At 41.8% G+C, this 21071-nt stretch overlaps 1 protein-coding gene across 9 annotated transcripts in view; it reads left to right on the plus strand.

Annotated features, from left to right (window-relative positions):
- The window catches only part of tpk1 (thiamin pyrophosphokinase 1), a 330085-nt gene that overhangs the window by 202752 nt on the left and 106262 nt on the right, over positions 1-21071 (plus strand). The gene's annotated exons all lie outside the window — the stretch shown is intronic.

The raw sequence follows: 21071 nt of genomic DNA on the forward strand, positions 1-21071 counted from the left end.
AATCAGATTGAATTCTAAAAATCAGACATCGCCATGACTTTACGCTTCCACATGTGTATTAAAGAAACGCAAGGCTCTTGCGGCACGTGGTAACGTCCCTAACTCTACGTCACAAGGTGCAGGTTGAAGACCCACTTGTTGTGAAAGAGTGTTGAAACATCCTAATATGGGAAACTCTCTCATGGTGAAGTTGATAAAATGAACATTTTGTTCCACTATCCATTAGAATTCTAGAACAGATATTACAAGCTGTGTCTGCGTTGGAGCTGCAGACAATTCAGGACACTTACTGAGTTATTTTCAGAGCTCCGTTGGTCAGTGGTGACAGTTGCACAAAGTGTCTTGCACATGAAGAAAGGTGCATAGCCAAAGGTTTCAGTCGGAGGTTTGTTGAAAGGTGTTTGGCATTACCAAGTCATCTGTGTGCAAAAATGATATAGCTGTGGATAACAAAGTGTGGAGCAGGATGAACACAGCAGGCCAAGCAGCATCTTAGGAGCACAAAAGCTGACGTTTCAGGCCGAGACCCTTCATCAGAGAGGGGGATGGGGAGAGGATTCTGAAATAAACAGAGAGAGAGGGGGAGGCGGATCGAAGATGGATAGAGGAGAAGATAAGTGGAGAGGAGAGCATAGGTGGGGAAGTAGGGAGGGGATAGGTCAGTCTGGGGAGGACGGACAGGTCAAGGAGGCGGGATGAGGTTAGTAGGTAGGACATGGAGGTGCGGCTTGGGGTGGGAGGAGGGGATAGGTGAGAGGAAGAACAGGTTAGGGAGGCGGGGATGAGCTGGGCTGGTTTTGGGATGCAGTGGGGGAAGGGGAGATTTTGAAGCTTGTGAATCCACATTGATACCGTTGGGCTGCAGGGTTCCCAAGCGGATAGTGAGTTGCTGTTCCTGCAACCTTTGGGTGGCATCATTATGGCACTGCAGGAGGCCCATGATGGACATGTCGTCTAAGGAATGGGAGGGGGAGTTAAAATGGTTTGCGACTGGGAGGTGTAGTTGTTTATTGCAAACCGAGCGGAGGTGTTCTGCAAAGCGGTCCCCAAGCCTCCCACCCACAGCTCCCAAACCGTTCACAACCTCATCACCTCAGATGACCTCCCATCCACAGCCTCCAACCTTATTGTTCCCTAACCCCGCACTACCCACTTCTATTTCCTTCCCAAAATCCACAAACCTGCCTGCCCTGGTCAACCCATTGTCTCCACCTGCTCGTGCCCCACTGAGCTCATCTCCACCTATCTGGACTTCATTTTCTCCCCCTACATCCCCACCTACATCCGTGACACCACCCACGCCCTTCTCCTACTCCAGAACTTCCAATTCCCCGATCCCCAACACCTCATTTTCACCATGGACGTCTGGTCCCTATACACCTGCGTTCCTCATGCAGATGGCCTCAAGGCCCTCCACTTCTTCCTGTCCCACAGGCCTGACCAGTCCCCCTCCACCAACACCCTCATCCGCCTGGCCGAACTCATCCTCACCCTCAACTTCTCTTTCGATTCCCCCCGCTTCCTACAGACAAAGGGGGTGGCCATGGATACCCGCATGGGCCCAAGCTATGTCTGCCCCTTTGTAGGTTACGTGGAACAGTCCCTCTTCCACACCTACACAGGCCCCAAACTTCACCTCTTCCTCCGTTACATTGATGACTGTATCGGCGCCGCCTCTTGCTCCCAAGAGGAGCTCGAACAGTTCATCCACTTCACCAACACCTTCCACCCCCAACCTCAAGTTCACCTGGGCCATCTCCAACACATCCCTCACCTTCCTGGACCTCTCTGTCTCCATCTCAGGCAAACAGCTAGAAACTGATGTCCATTTCAAGCCCACCAACTCGCACAGCTCCCTAGAATACACCGCCTCCCACCCACCCTCATGCAAAAATTCCATTCACTATTCCCAATTCCTTCGCCTCTGCCGCATCTGCTCCCAGGATGAGGCATTCCACTCCCGCACATCCCAGATGTCCGCGTTCTTCAAGGACCGCAACTCCGCCCCCCCCCCCCGCCCGCCCCCGCAGTGGTCGAGAATGCCCTCGACCGTGTCTCCCGCATCTCCCATAACACACCCCTCACACCCCGCCCCTGTAATAACCACCCAAAGAGAATCCCCCTCATCCTCATATACCACCCCACCAACCTCTGGATACAACGCATCATCCTCCGATACTTCCGCCATCTACAGTCTGACCCCACCACCCAAGACATTTTTCCATCCTCACCCTTGTCTGCCTTATGCAGAGACCTCTCCCCCCGGGACTCCCTTATCTACTCCACACTCCCCTCCAACCCCACCACACCCGGCACCTTCCCCTGAAACCGCAGGAAGTGCTACACTTGCTCCCACACCTCCTCCCTCACCCCCATCCCAGGCCCCTAGATGACTTTCCATATCAAGCAGATGTTCACCTGCACATCTGCCAATGTGGTATACTGCATCCACTGTACCTGTTGTGGCTTCCTCTACATTGGGGAAACCAAGCAGAGGCTTGGGGACCGCTTTACAGAACACCTCCGCTCGGTTCGCAATAAACAACTGCACCTCCCAGTCACAAACCATTTTAACTCCCCCTCCCATTCCTTAGACGACATGTCCATCCTGGGCCTCCTGCAGTGCCACAATGATGCCACCCAAAAGCTGCAGGAACAGCAACTCATATTCCGCTTGGGAACCCTGCAGCCCAATGGTATCAATGTGGACTTCACAAGCTTCAAAATCTCCCTTTCCCCCACTGCATCCCAAAACCAGCCCAGCTTGTCCCCACCTCCCTAACCTGTTCTTCCTCTCACCTACCCCTTCCTCCCACCTCAAGGCGCACCTTCATTTCCTACCTACTAACCTCATTCTGCCTCCTTGACCTGTCCATCCTCCCCAGACTGACCTATCCCCTCCCTACCCCCCTATCTTCTCCTCTATCCATCTTCGGTCCGCCTCCCCTTCTCTCCCTATTTATTTCAGAACCCTCTCCCCATCCCCCTCTCTGATGAAGGGTCTAGGCCCGAAACGTCAGCGTTTGTGCTCCTGAGATGCTGCTTGGCCTGCTGTGTTCATCCAGCTTCACACTTTGTTATCTTGGATTCTCCAGCTTCTGTAGTTTCCATTATCTCTGATATAGCTGTGGATTTGTGTGTGTACTGACTTTGTCTAAGTGCTCCTAAATGTGGTATTTTTGTAATGTTTCTACTCAGGGGTCTGTGTTGCTGATGTATGCATTTCACCACACCAGTGTGGAGCTTGTGTGTATCAAGGTTTATACCTATTCAGTGTGTGAAATTGGAATGGTATTATTTCTAATAGCTTGCCTATGGTTAGCAGTTGATCAGTTGCCAGAAGGGAAAATATTCATAGTCTTTGTCTTTGAAGTCTTCAACTCAACTAAAATTGCAAGCTGAGTGTTTGGGTGGGAGTGGGGGGTAAAAATGATAAATGTAACATTAAAAAGTAATGTAAATGTTTGTGAAAGGCATGTTTTTATAGTAGTGATTTAAATTTATACTAATGACTATTTTACTATCAATAGCTTGTGCACTAATGCACACCTCAAGTTGTGTTTCAGGAATTCAAGTGTATACTGTAATTCATTACAAAGTCCTTATTTCAGTTATCCGGGGGGAACTGATCAAATGATGTTTTTTGATTTGAAACTCCATTGACAGCTGTATTCTCCTTTCTGATGTACTTTTTTGTTTTATTCTTGAGAGTAGACAAACTTGTGTCTTCCCATGAGTTACCTGTTTAGCTTCAGCTTTTAAAATATTACTAGCACAGGATGCTGATGGTGGACATGATCGTGTTGTTTTACTGTTTTTGTCTTGATATAATCAGCAGGTGTCTCCAATACAAGGTATTATCGATTTAATATTATCACAAATTTAAAAGTCTTTCATGTATCAAAAGAGGGAAGGAGGCAAATAAAAGTATCATTCATATATTGAATGACTTTTTTTAAAAATCCCCCTCAAATTGGAGTGACATGTTACCAAAAGCACAGTATTTGTTTTGAAAAACACTCCAGTATTTGTGAATGCAGTTTTAATAAAATCAAATCAAATCCATTTCATAAAAAAAATGAAAAAAGGAAAAAGAAAAATGATCTTTATAAATGACTTGGATGAGGAAGTGGAAGGGTGGGTTAGTAAGTTTGCTGATGACACGAAGGTTGGTGGAGTTGTGGATAGCGTAGAAGGCAGGTTGCAACAGGACATTGACAGGATGCAGAGCTGGGCAAAGAAGTGGCAGATGGAATTCAACCCAGAAAAGTGTGAAGTGATTCGTTTTGGAAGGTCGAATTTGAATGCAGAATTCAGGGTTAATGGCAGGATTCACGGCAGTGTGGAGGAACAGAGGGGTCTTGGGGTCCATGTCCATAGATCCCTCAAAGTTGCGACTCAAGTTGATTGAGTTGTAAAGAAGGCATACGGTGTGTTGGCTTTCGTCGGCAGGGGAACTGAGCTTAAAAGCCATGAGGTTACGCTGCAGCTGTATAAAACTCTGGTTAGACCACACTTGGAATATTATGTTCATTGCTGGGCACCTCATTCTAGGAAAGTTGTGGAAGCTTTAGAGAGGATGCAGAGGAGATTTACCAGGATGCAGCCTGGACTGGAGGGCAGGACTTTTGAGGAAAGGTTGAGGGAGCTAGGGCTTTTTTCATTGGAGCAAAGAAGGATGAGAGGTGACTTGATAGAGGTTTACAAGGTGATGAGAGGCATAGATAGAATGGATAGTCAGAGACTTTTTCCCAGGATGGAAAAGACTGTTATGAGGGTGCATAATTTTAAGGTGATTGGAGGAAGGTATAGGGGAGACGTCACAGGTAGGTTCTTCACACAGAGAGTGGTGGGCAAGTGGAATGCACTGCCAGCAGTGGTTGTGGAGTCAGATACTTCAGAGACTTGTAAGTGAGTCTTGGAGAGGCACATGGATGATAGTATAATGTATGGTACGCAGGGTAGATTGATATTAGTTGGATAATAGGTCTGCAGAGTATCGTGGGCCGAAGGGCCTGTACTGTGCTGTATTGTTGTATGTCAGAACAGATCACTTTTAAAAATATATTGAGAAAGGGAAATGATTATTAACCCCTGAGAAGATGAGATTCAAGCATTAATGAAAGGAGACGGCAGAGGTTAAATACTCACAAAAATAGTTAAATACCATCTGCATCATAGGTACTGGGAAAAGGTACTGGATAGGAAGCGATACTGTTTTCTGGGCAGCGGCACAATATTGTGTGGCTGAAAGATGTCATTTGGGTCTGAAGAGATAATCACCAACCCTCAGGTATCTTGAAGAGAGGGGTCTTTGATACTGAAATTGGATAAATAAATCCCAAATATTATTCCAAGTCAAAAACAATTATATTACGATAGGACTTTGAAGCAAACTGGCAAACAGACAAAATCAGGAGTAATGTCAGGTTTCATGACTGCAGGAATTCATTCCTGTTTTGAACTGTGGTTATTGTTTAACTTTCATTTCTTTATTTTTCTTTAAATTTATTCCCTTATTTTTCTAGTTTATATTAAGAAAGACTTTTATGTGAACAATTACCTTATTTCTTTTTTTCTATATATTCTATGAAGGTCTGTCGTGCTTAACTTTGTAATATTGTTTCTTTTACTACTTTGTACCTGAGGTTTTTGTACTTAGGGACCTTTGCACCAAAGATGACGCATTGTGTGGTGACATTAGATACTTTTCACTATACTCCTATACTTCTGTACTTAAATACACATGATTTTTTTTTAAAAAGGCGCTATCAACTAATAATTCTGTAAACTGGCTATCAGTATATTAAGAGAATGAGTTCTTACTGCAGATTTATTAGCTAAATTCAAATTCCATATAGGAGTCTCTCCGATACAAGTAAATATAAACCAAGGTGACTGATTTTCTGGTGAACAGAATGGCAAAACTGTGTAAACACTAGGAGAGTGGGCACATGAACTACCACAAGTGAAAGATTTCAAGCAAAAAAGAAAAACAAAATTCTTAAAATCTAAAGTAGGCCAGAACAACAATGGAAAAAAGTGCTATTTCACAACATGGAGGATGAGCAGACTTAAGGTGAAAACTGACAAGATTGATGAAACTTTTATTTTCTTTATTCTTTTACTGGTCACTGTAGACAGACGTCATCACACTCCTGTTGTGTCAAGGTAGTGTCAAATAGAATATTCAATACAACTTCAAATCAGGTACTGAATACAAAATAGAGAAGGAGAAAAACAGATTGGACTAATCCAGAGAAAGAGAGAAGATAATGTAAAAGATTTCTTTTAAATTTCACTTTACAAATAATTTCAACAATTAAAATCTGAGGGAATGGGTCACCATGTTTGGAAAAGTGTATTGGCAGTGTCCAAAAGGTTGCTTGACAAGAATTATGACTTAGTATGACATTACCAAAGGATAACTTCAATGAAACACACCTTGACATTCTATTGTATATTTGTTTGTATGGACCAGGTAAGTGTAATAACTTCTTCATGCTGTTTAACATTATTTATTGTGTCAATTTTTTGACAAGCATGGCATCGCAGACAGAAACTGCATTAGTTATTAGAGTCAGCCATCTGAACTTGGGTACTAATGCTGATGAATGTTATTAGTCTCACTCCTTTTCACTGTAAAATCCAGCCTTTAATCATTATCTTGGGGGGTGCTACACAGCACACTGATATTGGTTCCTAAGGAATTGAATGCAATAGAAAATAAAAGTAAATGACTATGACTGTATGAAAGTCAAATACCATAAAAATGTGGACTACTGAAGCAAATTTTCAAATCAATGTTTCCAAAGATTTATTCAGTTTAGAGTTACAGCTGTCTTCTTGTATAGGCCAATTCTAAAGTCAGAAATCGCATGACACCAGGTTATAATCCAATAAGGTCATTTGATAACAGACACTTTCAGAGCATAGCCTTCAGCTGGCAAAGGTGCTTGTGTTGAAAGCTTGTGTTTTCAAATAAATGTGTTGGCTATAACCTGGTCTCTTGGGATTTTTGACCTGTTCATCCCAGGCCAACACCGGCACCTCCACACATCATGGCAAATTCTAAGGTCCTCTTACTGTGCACCCGTAATAGTATTGTCACCTCATTGCACTTAACACCAAGACCTTTATACTTTCATCACTACTAGCTTCATGGAACATTCATAGTTTGTAAAAAATAATTTAATCAAAGTTACGCTTGAAATGCCTCTTATATTATGCTATTTAGGTTGGCAGTTGGAAGATGTAGGCTTCTTCTATCACTTTACATATTCCTACTGTGCACAACTTGTTTTCAGTTCATACAGGGCTTCTGAAGTCAAGTAACAGCATCTGTCTGGAACCTACAAGTTGCTGTTTATTATGCCTTTTGTTGTTTCACTAGGTTCAAAAAACAGTGAAACTATCAACTGCAATATCTCCTATGATCAAAGGGTTCAGAGGGCTGCTGTTCATAAATATGAAGCCTACAGGAGCAGCTCTGATTTTCCATGCAATGTACAATTTCAGACTGTTTATTTAGAGTTGATTCAAATCATATCTTGTGCTGCTACCAGGCATACGTTTATATCTGTATTAGTTTATACTACAGTTGCTGTTGTTTTCTTGAGTACCACTCCTATAAAACAGCTGGAAATGTATTTTAAAATGAGACATTCAAGACAGTATGAGATGATTATTTGAAAAAAAATAGTGTGCAGGGGTATGGAAGAAAGAACAGGAAATTGACAGGAGATGATGATGTCCATTTAACAAGCCGATGCAGGCACAATGGGCCAAATGACTTTTTTTCATGCAGTAAGAGTTCTGCGATGTGCACCTCTATCCTTAAATGTGTCTGCATAGTCTTGTCACTTCCAAACTCAGAACTCTGGAATTAGATTGTGTCCCAGTGAGGCTATAATCTCAGGAATGCAGCATACTCAAGGCTGAGTGATCCATTGTTCTTATTAACATTCTGTCAACAAGTTGCAATTCACCGTACCTATTTCAAAGGTTATTCTCCAATAGTAAGTACCTTGGCAGCTCCAGTTACTTAGACACCTTTTACCTGGGGAGATAGAGAGTGATGGTTGACTGTAGTCTTTGAATGTGGAGTTGGATGGGATATTAAAGTAAGTAAATTGTTGAATGTAACTTTCTGATGCCTAAGTGCTTTTGTACCCCACAATTGTTCCTCAGCCAATTCTCTCAATTATATGAACTATGCTCCAAACTCACTAGTTCCACAGTTTCCACAACCTAATTTCTAATTATCTACAGACTGGAAAATCTGTATATAGGATTCAATTGAATATGAAAGCATTCCTGACAGAAAGTTATATGATGTTATGCTCTGCATTATACTCCATATGTTTTCTGTTAATTACATGAGAATTTATTAAAATTACAACTCCCTATAGGTATTATTTTCAGAAGATCTCTTGGTTTTGATGGGGGAGCTAGGACTAGTGTCATGACTACACAGTCAGAACCTCACAGTAGCATGGACGGTTTAATTTATAATTCCAAAAACTGTTTTTAAAAAGAGGGCTGATACAAACAGAAATGGCTACAGATGTAAGTTAAGTGGCCATCTGAAGAAAGAGACCCACAGAATGGCACAGATTTAAAGCAGTTTCAAACAACACCTCTTCAAAGGAGAGAAGCTGAAGACAAAACTCAGAACTGAGGAAGGATTACCGGGCCCGAAAAGTTAACTTTTTTTTCATGTCCAGATGCTGCCAGACCTGCTGAGCTTTTCCAGCAACTTTGTTTTTGTTCCTGATTCACATCATCCGCAATTTTTTTTTTAGCAAGACAAAACAGATTTGATTATGATAAAGATAACACAATGTGGAACTGGAGGAACACAGCAAGCCAGGCGGCATCAGAGGAGCAGGAAAGTTCACGTTTCTGAAGAAGGGTACCAACTCAAAACATCAACTTTCCTGCTTCCCTGATGCTGCCTGGCCTGCTGTGTTCCTCCAGCCCCACACTTTGTTATCTCTGACTCCAGCATCTGCAGTTCTTACTATCTTGGACTGATAGCTTGTTACTACAAACATGACAGGGGCCTGGCAACTCGCTGTTCAACAGCAAACTGTGGATAATGTCCCAAACTGTAGACACATTTGTGTTTGGCTTTTAAAGGATGAATGAAGACAGGGAAAATGTTGGTTTATATGCAGAAAATAGGAAGGGGGATGGGGTAGGGAGTAAGTGAAAGGATAAAACCTAAAGAGAGAGAAGAGCAGTTGGATAGACATGGGAGTTAATAATGATCTGGCTAGGAGTATGAATAGTTGTTAATGGGGACTGTTAGCTTACCATTACACACTACCTGTTGTAAGTCACTATGTGATAACAAGGCCTGGTGTGTGAGGTAAGGTGTTGGGACAAGGAAGAGTTTAGGCCCTAAAATTATTGAACTCTGTATAGAGTCCAGAGGGCTGCAGGGTCCCAAAGCAGAAAATGAGGTGTTGTTCTTCCAGCTTGCGTGAGCATCGCTGAAACACTGAAGCAAACCAGAGACACAGATATTGGTCAGGGAACAGGATGATGTGTTAAAGTGGCAGGCAACGGGTAGCTCAGGGTCTTTTTTGCAAGCAGAACGTAAATGTTTTGTGAAGCGGTCACTCAGTCGACGCTTCGTTTCCCCAGTGTAGAGGAGACCACATGTGAGCAACATATGCGGTAGGCTAGATTCTTGGAAGTGCAGGTGAAGTCTTGCTTCACCTGTAAGGTATGTTTGGGCCCTTAGACAGTGGGGAGAGAGGAGATAAATGGGCAGGTGTTGCACCTTTTCTGGTAGCAGGGGAAGATGCAGTCGGGCTGTGGGGTGGTGTTGGGGGTGAAGGAAGTGTGGACCAGGATGTACCAGAGGGAAGGGATGGGAATATGTGTCTGGTGGTAGCATCTTGCTGGAGGTGGCAGAAATGTGCCTGATGATCTTCTGGATGCGGACGCTTTTGGGATGGGACAAGGGGAACCCCATGGCTTTTGGAGGAGGGAAGAGAAAGGGTGAGGGTGGAAGTGCGGTAAATGGGTCGGATCCATTTGAGGGCTCTGTTGACAACAGTGCTGGAGAATCCTCAGTTGATGAAGGAGCTGGACATTTCAGAGGCTCCCTTGTCGAAGTTGGCCTGATCTGAACATATACAACTGAGATGGAGGAACTGAGAGAATGGGATGGAGCCTTTACAGGAAGCAGGGTGTGTGGGTATATAGTTCAGGTAGCTGTGGGAGTCATTGGGTTTATAGTGGATATTAGTGGCCTGTCTATCCCCAAAAGTGGAAACAGAATGTAAAGGAAGGGAAGGGAGGAGTCAGAGATAGACTAGGTGAAAATGAGATCAGCATGGAAATTGGAAGTGAAATCAATGAACTTTTCCAATTCCAGACAAGAGAGGGTAGCAGCACCGATAATATCATCAATATATCAGAGAAAAAATTATGGGTGGGGGCCAGAAGAGGGCTGAAACAATTAATGTTCCACCTACCCCACAAAGAGACAGGCATATTTGGGCCCAAGCAGGTACTCATGCCCATCCCTCTGAGCTGAAGTAAATGAGAGGAGTTAAAAGACAAGTTGTTAAGGGTGAGGACGAGCTCAGCCAAACAGAGGAGGGTGCTGGTGGGTGGGGACAGTTCAGGCCTTTGCTCCAAGAAGAAGCAGAGAGCCCTAAGACCCTCCTGGTGGGGAATGGATGTATAAAGGGTTGCATGTCCATTGGAAAGAGAAGGCAGCTAGAATCTGTATTCTTGTGAACTATTTGGTGTAGAGACATTTCTCTCAATCTTAACTCTAGTCCCCAGATGTTCCTAAGGAGGACTTTCCACATCCATTACCGTTTTCATTGTCTTAGCCGACGTCAGGCTGCCTGTCCAGTTTCATTGCTTTCCTTAGACATTGTAGCAGTTAATATAAATTAGTGACCGGTCCATTTCAGAGGGCAGTTAAGTGTTGACGCCGTGTGGGTCTGAAGTACTAGTACGATAGACCCAGGTAAGGGCAGTAGTTAATTCCCTCAGGTTGGACATGAGTGAACTAGATGTGTTTTTACAACAATTGACAGTAGTTTAATGGACATCATTAGACTTTTAATTCCAGCTTTTTATTGAATTCAAATTCCTGTTGGCTGGTCGAATTCAAACCCAGATCCCCAGGACATTCCCTGAATCTGTGGATTACTAGTCCAATGTCAACACCTCCCCTTTCATGCTTCTTAAAGATCAGCTGAGGCAGTTTTCAGGTTTAGAGGCTACTTCTGTGGAAATTCTTCGAGTGGAAATGAGGATAAATTAATCTTGTCTGTTTGACAGTCAAAAATATAGGTTCATCAGAGTTAATTAATACATCTTGCATTGTGTTTTACTTCACATTTTAAAATAATACTTGCATTTTCCTGCAAAACCAGTACTTGCAACATTGGCTGTACACTGCAAGGATAAAACAGATTGAAATTAAGCGGCACTGCAACATCTTGTGACATAAGTTTAAGTTACCTTATGTTTCAGATTGAAATATGAATCCTGGATAGACTTATACACTTCAGCATACAGGTCTTGTAATGAAAAGCATTTTGATCATTGTGGGCTCAGTTAAGTTAAAGAAGGAAGACTTCCAACTGGCTTGATGACCAAAAAATGGCCTGGATGAGTGCAGCCCCAACAACTCAAGAAGTTTGACGCCATCCAGGAAAAAGCAGCCTGCTTGATTGGCACTCCATTCACAGACATTCACTCCCTCAAGCACTGATGCTCAGTAGCAGCAGTGTGTACTGTCTACAAGCTACACTGCAGATATTCACCAAAGATCCTTAGACAGCACCTTCCAAACTCACCACCACTTCCATCTACAAGGACAAGGGCAACAGATATATGGGAACACCACCACTTCCAAGTTTCTCTCCAAGTCACTCACCATCCTGACTTGGAAATATATCGCCGTTCCTTCACTGTCACTGGGTCAAAATCCTGGAATTCCCTCCCTAATAGCATTGTGGGTCAACACACAGCAGGAAGACTGGAGCAGTTCAAGAGGGTAGCTCACCACCACCTTCCCAAGGGCAGCTAGGGATGGGCAAGAAATGCTGGCCAGCCAGAGACACCCACATCCCACAAATGAATAGAAAAAAAAATACAAAGCCTATATTATTACAAAGGATAGAACAGCCCAAAAATTACCAAACTAAATGTAGAGATTGAGAAAGTTTAAATACCTCGGTTGTAGTTTTAACTCTGCCTACCTAGCAGGAACCGAGTGAGTGGTTGGTTAGAATTATTGCAGAAGGCTTGCTACTCTGAGCCCTTAGTGGCTGTTTCAGCCATATGGTTTAATAGTTGGCTGTGGCGCCCGTTAGAGGTAGGTAGGAAACTCAGACATGCAAATTACCTTTCTCAGGCTCTACTAACAACTTACAATTGCCAAAGTCTCAAAAAACACACAACTTGCTTATGAAACTTAGATGAACTGTCTCTCAGATTAAAAAAAAAGGGAGGTGCTGGAGAAGCTTAGCAGGTTGGCATCATCTGTGGAGATGAAAAACAGAACTAGTTTTCTGAGTCCAATATGACTGTTTTCATAGTGATGGAGGCAGCATTTAAAAAGTGCACTCGGTTGGGCGTTGAGGACCCCTGTAAAGCATCGTGTGGTTGGGATTGCCAGGAGAGTTTCCAGATCTATTTTTCGAACAAAATGAAATAGAAGCTTGAAAATTAAAAGAGATGGAAAAATGCTGTGAACACTTAGCTGATCAGACCTTTCAGCTGATCTAAGGAGACAGGGAAGTAAGGTTAGCATTTCAAAGTGATGCTTGCATCGATCATCCATTTGAAAAACTTAACCTTAACATTCTCTATCTATATTGGCTGCTTGGTCTATTCATTGCTGACAACATTTTCTGCCTTTAATACCCGATGGAGAGCTCGGCTTACATTTAGAAAATTACAAGTGCAATTTGATAGTTTGTATTTTGCATATGCAGCACCTGATATTGTCCAAACTGTTCCAAAGTACAGCAGGCCGATTTGTCTCCGTTGGGAACTAGAATAATTATGAAACTGCAGTTAAAATTTGGTAAATTTAATATACATTGCTGTTTGAAGTTGAACATGTCGTCAGAAAATATATCTCTTCACTGCAGATTTCTGAAGATCTTACACACGATGAGCATTTGTGCTTGTAGCATTCAACTTGCCTAATATATATGGAAACTGATTTCTGATAATGAAAGAATTATCTCCACAGAGAATATCAGTGAGGTGACCTTTTGTTAAAAGTACATTACATGACTGTAAGAAAATATGGATGGTCTGAATATAACAGAATGGATTTTGTGTTTGATTAGGGGTCATTAGGTTGAGTGCTTTGAAGCTAAGATTATAAATGCAGTGCAAAATATCGTCTCAGTCAAAAGCTCAGGTTCTACTCCTGAGACTTGACTATATAACATTAACTGTTATAGTACTGAAGGCATGCTGAACTGTCAAAAAGATTTCAGGCTGGAATTTCAGCCCCACCACGCCAGCTTAAAACTGAGGTACACAGGGGTGAAAAATAGCCCCTTTACAGAGGGTGTATTTGGTTGCATCCTGCCTCAGGGCCATGTTCACAGAGACAAGTTGGCACTGACACGACTGCATGCCCACAAGTAGTGGGTGAGTTACTTGGCTCAGTAAAGGCTACATAAGGTTAATTAAAGGAAACCAACTGAGATTTTCCAATCAGCCTCCAGCAGGGGCCAATTTGGGTGTATGGAGGCAGCATTTGGCAGCAGTCCAGCAGCCAGGGTTCTGAGAAGGCTTGTGAACTGTACTGCTAGTCTTTTCAAGCTGAAAGGCCTCTGACTGCTTCTCCAGCTTTGAGAGCAATCCTCAGCCTGCCTCCAAGCCATTTAAGGAATACCCCCATGGGAATCCAATGTTAGGTGTGATTCTGCAATTGAACAACATTTGCTGGATAATCCAGCGTTGATGAAGAATTGTGCTGACAATTGATTTGGGGTTGCTAAAAGTTGAGCTCACGGTGTGATGCATTTGTGTGTACTCAATTAATTTATAGGGCTCACTGCAGCAGTGGCGAAGTTTATCGATCTTAAGTTCTCAATGAATGGTTGTTGTCTCAAGTTGCATTTTTGCTGACTTTGAGGTGGAGAGGACTCAGGGAGTTGAGAAACTTCTAGGTTTTTCTTGTTATCACTTCATATTTATTTTTCTTTGACTTCGGCTGTTTAAAGCAGCTGTTAATATTGGACAATATTTATAGTCCTAAGTCTTTTCCCCCATCACTCTGCCCAACTGAATACTCTATCACCTTTCAATTCCAAATATGGGAACCTATTGTGCAAATGTGAATGAATGAAAAAGAGAATTCCCTGACTGCGTTGTCTGGTTTCACTGTCTTTGAGAGATAGTAGTTTCAGTGCCAAAGAATTTTGGATATCCCTATGGTTTCACAAGACTCATCTTAATCTGTCGTCAGGTGATCTTAGCAGACATTTTAAGTGCATATTTGTCTTTTTATAAAAAACGCTTTAGTCCATAAAGGTCTCAGATGTTAAAAATCAGATGATAGAAATTGATTATTGATAGTCCATGTTCACGGTAACCTTAACAAGCTGACAAAATCCCTTCTGTTACTTTTAATGAAAGGTGACCTGGTGAATCAAATAGAAACCCTGGACAGAGGTAAAAATAGAGGAATGTATCTTCCCTTGTGACAGGGATCACATGTAAGAGGAACCAGCTCTGCAAACCAGAGTGCTAAACACAAATTAATGGTTGGTCTTGCTTTGACATTGCATTGCAATGTCCATGATGGTACTATATTTTAAGAAAAGAACTGTGGGAGCTGTAAAGCAGAAACAAAGACAGAAATTTCTGGAAAAGAGATAGTAGGAACTGCAGATGCTAGAGAATCTGAGATAACAAGGTGTAGAGCTGGATGAACACAGGAGGCTAAGCAGCATCAGAAGAGCAGGAAGGCTAACGTTTCAGGCCTAGACACTACTTCAGAAATTTCTGAAGAAAAAGATACACTCGCTGAGCCACTGGCTTTGGTTGCAAACATTTCATCACTCTGCTAGGTAAAATCGTCAGTGTGCCTCTGGTGAAGCATTGGCGCTCTGTCCCGCTTGTTACTTGTATGCCTTGGTTTACTTGGCTGGTTGGTATTACTTCTGGTTTTGTTTCTCAATACTTTGTACACCTTCCTGCTCCTCTGATGCTGCTTGGTCTCCTGTGTTCATCCAGCTCCACACCTTGTTATCTCAATTTCTGGAAAAGCTCAGCAGGTCTTGCAGCAGAATTTCTGAAGAAGGGTCACCAGACCCGAAATGTTAACCCTGATTTCTGCTCACAGATGCTGGCAGACCTGCTGAGCTGTTCTCCAACTTCTGTTTTTGTTGTCCACAATGATGCTGCCTTGCTTTTTCACATGGAGCCTCTGAAATTGCATTGCCTGCACCTCAGCAGCTTCTTACCACAGCAGGTGTTCAACTGACACCATACCTACAAAAGGAGAAATTCCTGTCTTAGAAGCTGAGTATTCATCTCACCACCATCACCACAATTGTCAGAACACACATTGTTACCCTGATATATTACATGCAACCCCAAACCAGCCATTATTGTTCCTGATTCACAGCATTCGCAGTTCTTTCAGTTTTTACATTGATGTAGACTGTGTGTACAAAGTATTGAGAAACAAAACCAGAAGTAATACCAACCAGCCAAGTAAACCAAGGCATATAAGTAACAAGCGGGACAGAGCCCCAATGCTTCACCGGAGGCACACTGGTGATGTTACGTGGCAGAGTGATAAAATGTTTGCAATCAAACCCAGTGATTCAGCGAGCGTATCTACAACCTCATCTTGACCCAAGTTACGAATCTTCTCAAACCTTAAACCACTTGACTTATTTTCAGCCCAAGTTGCTTCGTAGACTTTTAAGCTGACAGCATCTTTGCTGATAAAGATCTATTCTATCTGACACGAACTGCTCACTCACTGGGGAGAAAAGCCTTCTCGGTGATTCTTTTTAAAAGAACAGTTCTCTCTCTCCTCATGTCATAGAACACCCTGTTGCTAGGAACAGCCCATTTTTTCTCTCTCTTGCACTGAAGGATTGCGTACTCAAGAGGAATTTACCTCAAGGGTTGTCTTTTTAAAACCTCATTTAAATGCATGTGAGCACATTGCCAGACACCCCAGTACTGCTCGCAGAACTTAAAAAAAGATGCGAAAGCATGTCCTTCTTAACAATGTAGAATTACAAATCAGGGTTAAAGTTATATTTGATACTGTCTACTTTAGAACCCAGGCTTCCAAATGGTAATCTGAAACAAAAACAGAAATTGCTGGAAAATCTCAGCAGGTCTGGCAACATCTAGAACCGAAACTTTAACTCTTTTCGCTCCACAGAAGCTGCCAGACCGGTGGAGAATTTCCAGCAATTTCTAATTTTGTTTCAAATTTCTGGCATCTGCAGTTTTTTTTGCATCATAATACATAGTGAACATTCATTGCAATAGAGCTTCAGCAAGCATGGAGCAAGGCAACCTTTGGGAGGATAGAGAACAAATGGGTACAATTTAAATGGCAAGGGATGATGGTGTAAAGCAAAATGAGATGGGCCATATGTCTTGAAGATATGTAGATGGATATAATAGAATCATTGCCCACAGTGTGGAATAAATGGGGCAGAGTTTATGTTTTGAAATTTAGTGCGCACCAACATTTTGTTAATATCTGTATAACAGCTGTCAAAGTACATGGTTAAAAAATATCTTTGCTTCAGTAATTGTTCATGTCTGAGATTTAGTCACATTTAATCCTCTCCATATGTCAGTAATAAAAGCAAAACACTACGCATGTTCAAAATCTGAAATGAAAACAATGAATTTGAAAAATTCAGCAGCTCAGGCGGCATTTGGGAAAGAGAAACTCTATTAATATTTAAAGTCGAGTGAAGCTTCACAGTTCCGATGTCAGTCATTCTTTCTGTGACTCAGCTGTGCTTTCTTTGGTATCCCATAAACAAGTAGACAAAAAGTTTCAGAAACAAAAGTTGCTGGAAAAGCTCAGCAGGTCTGGGAGCGTCTGTGAAGAAAAGATCAGAGTTAACATTTCAGGTCTGAGGAAGGGTCACTGGACCCAAAACATTAACTCTGACTTTTTCTGCACAGATGCTGCCAGACCTGCTGAGCTTTTCCAGCAACTTGTGTTTTTGTTCCTGATTTACAGTTCTTTTGGTTTTTATTTTGTATTGGGAGTCAGACAGTTTCTTCCTCCGCTGATGCTGTCCAATCTACAGTTTCTCTGGCACTCTGTTTTTTTGTTTCTTTCAGATTTCCAGCATCCCTAGATTTTTTTCTTTTAACTGAAAGGAAATTGGACTGATATAACTGAAATACAGAGGGTTTCCAGCTTGAAAAGTGCTGCGTATTTTTGAGCTGGGCAATGTTGTTTTTGAAAGCCATAAAGAAGGAAATAAAAGACTGAGCACTGCCAGGATTCTTTGAGTTAAGGAAATACAACCCGGTGGCAACCTTCAATTGGTTGAGCTGCAGAGCATAAAAGATCTGAGTGTGCCAGGGCAGCACGGAAGGGAAAGCTTCTAAATTCATCAAGCTGAAAGTATGGTCTCTCACCCCCTGCCTGAAAAATCCTGTGTAGTAGATCAAGCCATAATAAAAAACAGAACTTGCTGGAAAAGTTCAGCAGGTCTAGCAGCATCTGTAAAGAAAACAAAAAATCAGAGTTAACGTTTCGGGTATGTTGACCCTTCCTCAAAACTGACGGTGGCTGGGAAAACATCAATTTGTATGCAGAAAATAGGAAGGGTGGTGGAATATGGGGTAAACAACAGGATAGAGGAGAGGAGAGGTTGGACAGAACAAAGGAATTAATAACAATCAGACCGGGAGGGTTAATAGTTGTTAGTGAGGGCAGTTAGTGACTAACAATAGGTCATGTGTAAGGAGCTAGGATAAGGGGGGAGTTTAGCCCCTAAAATTTTTGAACTCGATATTGAGTCCGGACAAAAGTTACACCATTCACTTCAGTGTGCATTGTGTGTCTGTCCGTAACCTTGTCATCTATACAAATAAACTACCATCTTCTAAATGTTTCGGGCCTGTTGACTTCTGAAGCATCTTCTAAAGCATTTCTGTTTAACTAACCTTTCACCTTCTGCAACATTCTAATGTATCAATACTGTTTCTTTACTTTTTATTATTACTGTCCCTTATATTAGGATGATTAAAAATGTGCTCTATACTCCCAACTCTCTTGACAATATGTTCAACTATGTTGCTTCCTTCTGCATTATATATTCAACCAATCTACAATCTGTTTACCTTTTCACAATGTGATCTACTCACACTTGCGTCTCTACTCCATTGTAATTCTGATTAAAAGTATTTAAAGGTTTTTATTTCACATGTAGTCTCAGGATAAGCTATCAGCCATTCAGGACTCAGATGAGGAGAATTGTAGAATTGATCTGGTGCAGAAGGAGGCATTTTGGTCTGTTGTATCTTCACTGGCTTTCAGATCATTTTAATTTAGTGTAAGTATCCTGCCTTTAACCATAACCTGCATATAACAAGGTGTAGAGCTGGATGAACCAAGCAGGCCAAGCAGCTTCACTTGTACTAGCCTCCATCACCCAGACAATGCATTGCTGCCCTGATTACTACTAATGTGGAAAAAAAAATTCTCATATTTTTGTATTTGAAAAACATTTCAAAACTCGGTCTACTCGTTTACGATCCACATATGAGTTGAAATTGTTTCTCCCTATCCTGACCCTTCAGGGTATTAAAAAACTTAAATCAAATCCCCTTTTAGCTGCATCCTCTCCAAAGAAACTAATCCCATCTTCTCTAATCTTCCGTCATAACGAAAGTATCTTGTCCCTGGAGCCATTCTCATGAACCGCATTATCATTGTTTAATTTTTTTTCCACTGAGAATGTTGTGAATTTTTGGAATTCTGTAACACAGAGGTATCAACACCCAGCCAATGAGCTTATTCAAGACTAAAATCGATTGGTATTTGGCACTCCTCATCATCAAAAGGTGTCAGGATGGGGTGGGAAACCAGTATGGAGGTTCAACCATGACAGTAACAAATAGAAGCAAGAGTAGGCCATTACAGCCTCTTAGACCTGTTCTACCACTTAAGGTCATGGCTGCTCATAGTCTTATGTTTATGTATTCTGGTCAGCATTTTAGAGCATTATCAAGGTTTTTTTGCTATTCTTTAAATTCGGATTGGCCAACGCTCAGGATGACAGGTGATGCACCACTTAGAATGGAAAGAATTGGTCAGGCAGACTCTTGCCAAGCTGTATTGATCAGTGTTTAAATTAATGCTAATAAAAATTTACAACGAGCAAGTGTTTAACCTCGCTAAGATTTGGCTTTTGTAAATCAGACCTGTCTGACCCCAAAGATTAATATAAATGATTTAATTATATTATTTAAAGAGATGTTCTCCATTGCAATGATTTAAAAGAAACGTTATTAAACCAGCACCACCAAAACTAATTATCTTCTCAGATTCCGACTGTTTGTGGGATCATGCTGTGTGCAAATTGGCCACTGTATTTTCCTTCCTTTCAACAGTAATTACCAAAATGCTTCATTGGCTTTTAAGTGTTTTTGTATAACAGTGATGCTGAAAGATGCTGTTCATATGCAATCTTTTTTTCAATGAAAGCAGGAAATTCTGAAAGTACATAATGGAGATAGTGGACATAATTTTAACTGGCAAAGCCATGAGGATCAGATTCCGCTGCTTTCTTGAAAACATATTCATGTGGGTGAAAACTAGCATAATCTCACTCATTTCCCATTTTAGCTAGCATATGTGGACATTTAGACAAATCTCGTAGAGATAGTGGATCTGTCATTTAATACATGAAGGCTAATTCAAAAACGTCAGAAACAGGAACGGGAGCAGGTGTTCAGGCATTTGGTGCGATCTTTGCAACATAATTTCCCCAAACTATTTTCATAAAGCTTGATTTGGGAATCTATTGATCTCCGTTTTGAACATACAAAATTGAGCTTTCCCAGTGCTCTAGGGTAGAGAATTCCAAAAAATTAATCACCCTCTCAGTGAAACATCCTCCCCATTCCAATCCTAAATACCTATCACTTGTTCAGAGACTGATTTTAGACTACCCCGAACTCCCCCCTTTCCCACCACAGCAGCAGCCAGGAAACCATCCTTCCTGCATCTATAAAAACTGAACAAACTGCAGATCCTGTCAATCAGGAACAAAAATGGAAATTGCTGGAAAACCCAGCAGGTCTGGTAGCACCTGTGAAGAAACAATCAAACTTAATGTTTCAGGCCCAGTGACCCTTCCTCAGAACTTCTGACCCAAAACATAAACTCTGATTTCTCTTCACAGATTTTGCCAGACCTGCTGAGCTTTCCCAGCACCTTCTGTTTTGCTTCCTGCAATCCCTGTAAAAATTTGGTACATTTGAATCAGTTCAGTTCTCATTATTCTAAACTCTAGAGAATATAGGCCCAGTTTATTTAATCCTTCCTCACAGGCCTGGAATTAGTTTAGTCAAAGTTCACTGCATCCTGCCAATTCAAATTCTCTCGTAATAATGGCCAACATAGCATTTACCTTCTTAATGTTAACTTTGATTCATGAACGAGGACATCCAAGTCCCTTTGAAGTGCAACATTTGCCAGTCTTGCAATTAAGGAAGTACTGTGTTCTGGTTTCCCTTACCAAAGTTAATAACCTAACATTTCTTCATGTTATATTGCATCTGCAAAACATCTGCTTACTCATTGATTAATTCCAAATCTCCGTAAAATGTGTTTGCATTCTCCTCACAATTCATACTTGCACCAAGTTTTATGTAATGTGAAAACTTAGAAATATTATGTTTAATACCCAAGACAACTCATTGCACAGCTTGTGAATTGCTGAAGCTCAAGCTGCAATCCCAGTGGTACTCCTGTAGTCACAGCCTGTCAACCTGAAACTGTTAATCAGTTCTATTAATCAGTTCTCAACCCATGCCAGTATATAACCACCGATATC

Source organism: Stegostoma tigrinum, chromosome 2 (assembly GCF_030684315.1).
Source record: "Stegostoma tigrinum isolate sSteTig4 chromosome 2, sSteTig4.hap1, whole genome shotgun sequence".
Lineage (NCBI taxonomy): Eukaryota > Metazoa > Chordata > Chondrichthyes > Orectolobiformes > Stegostomatidae > Stegostoma > Stegostoma tigrinum.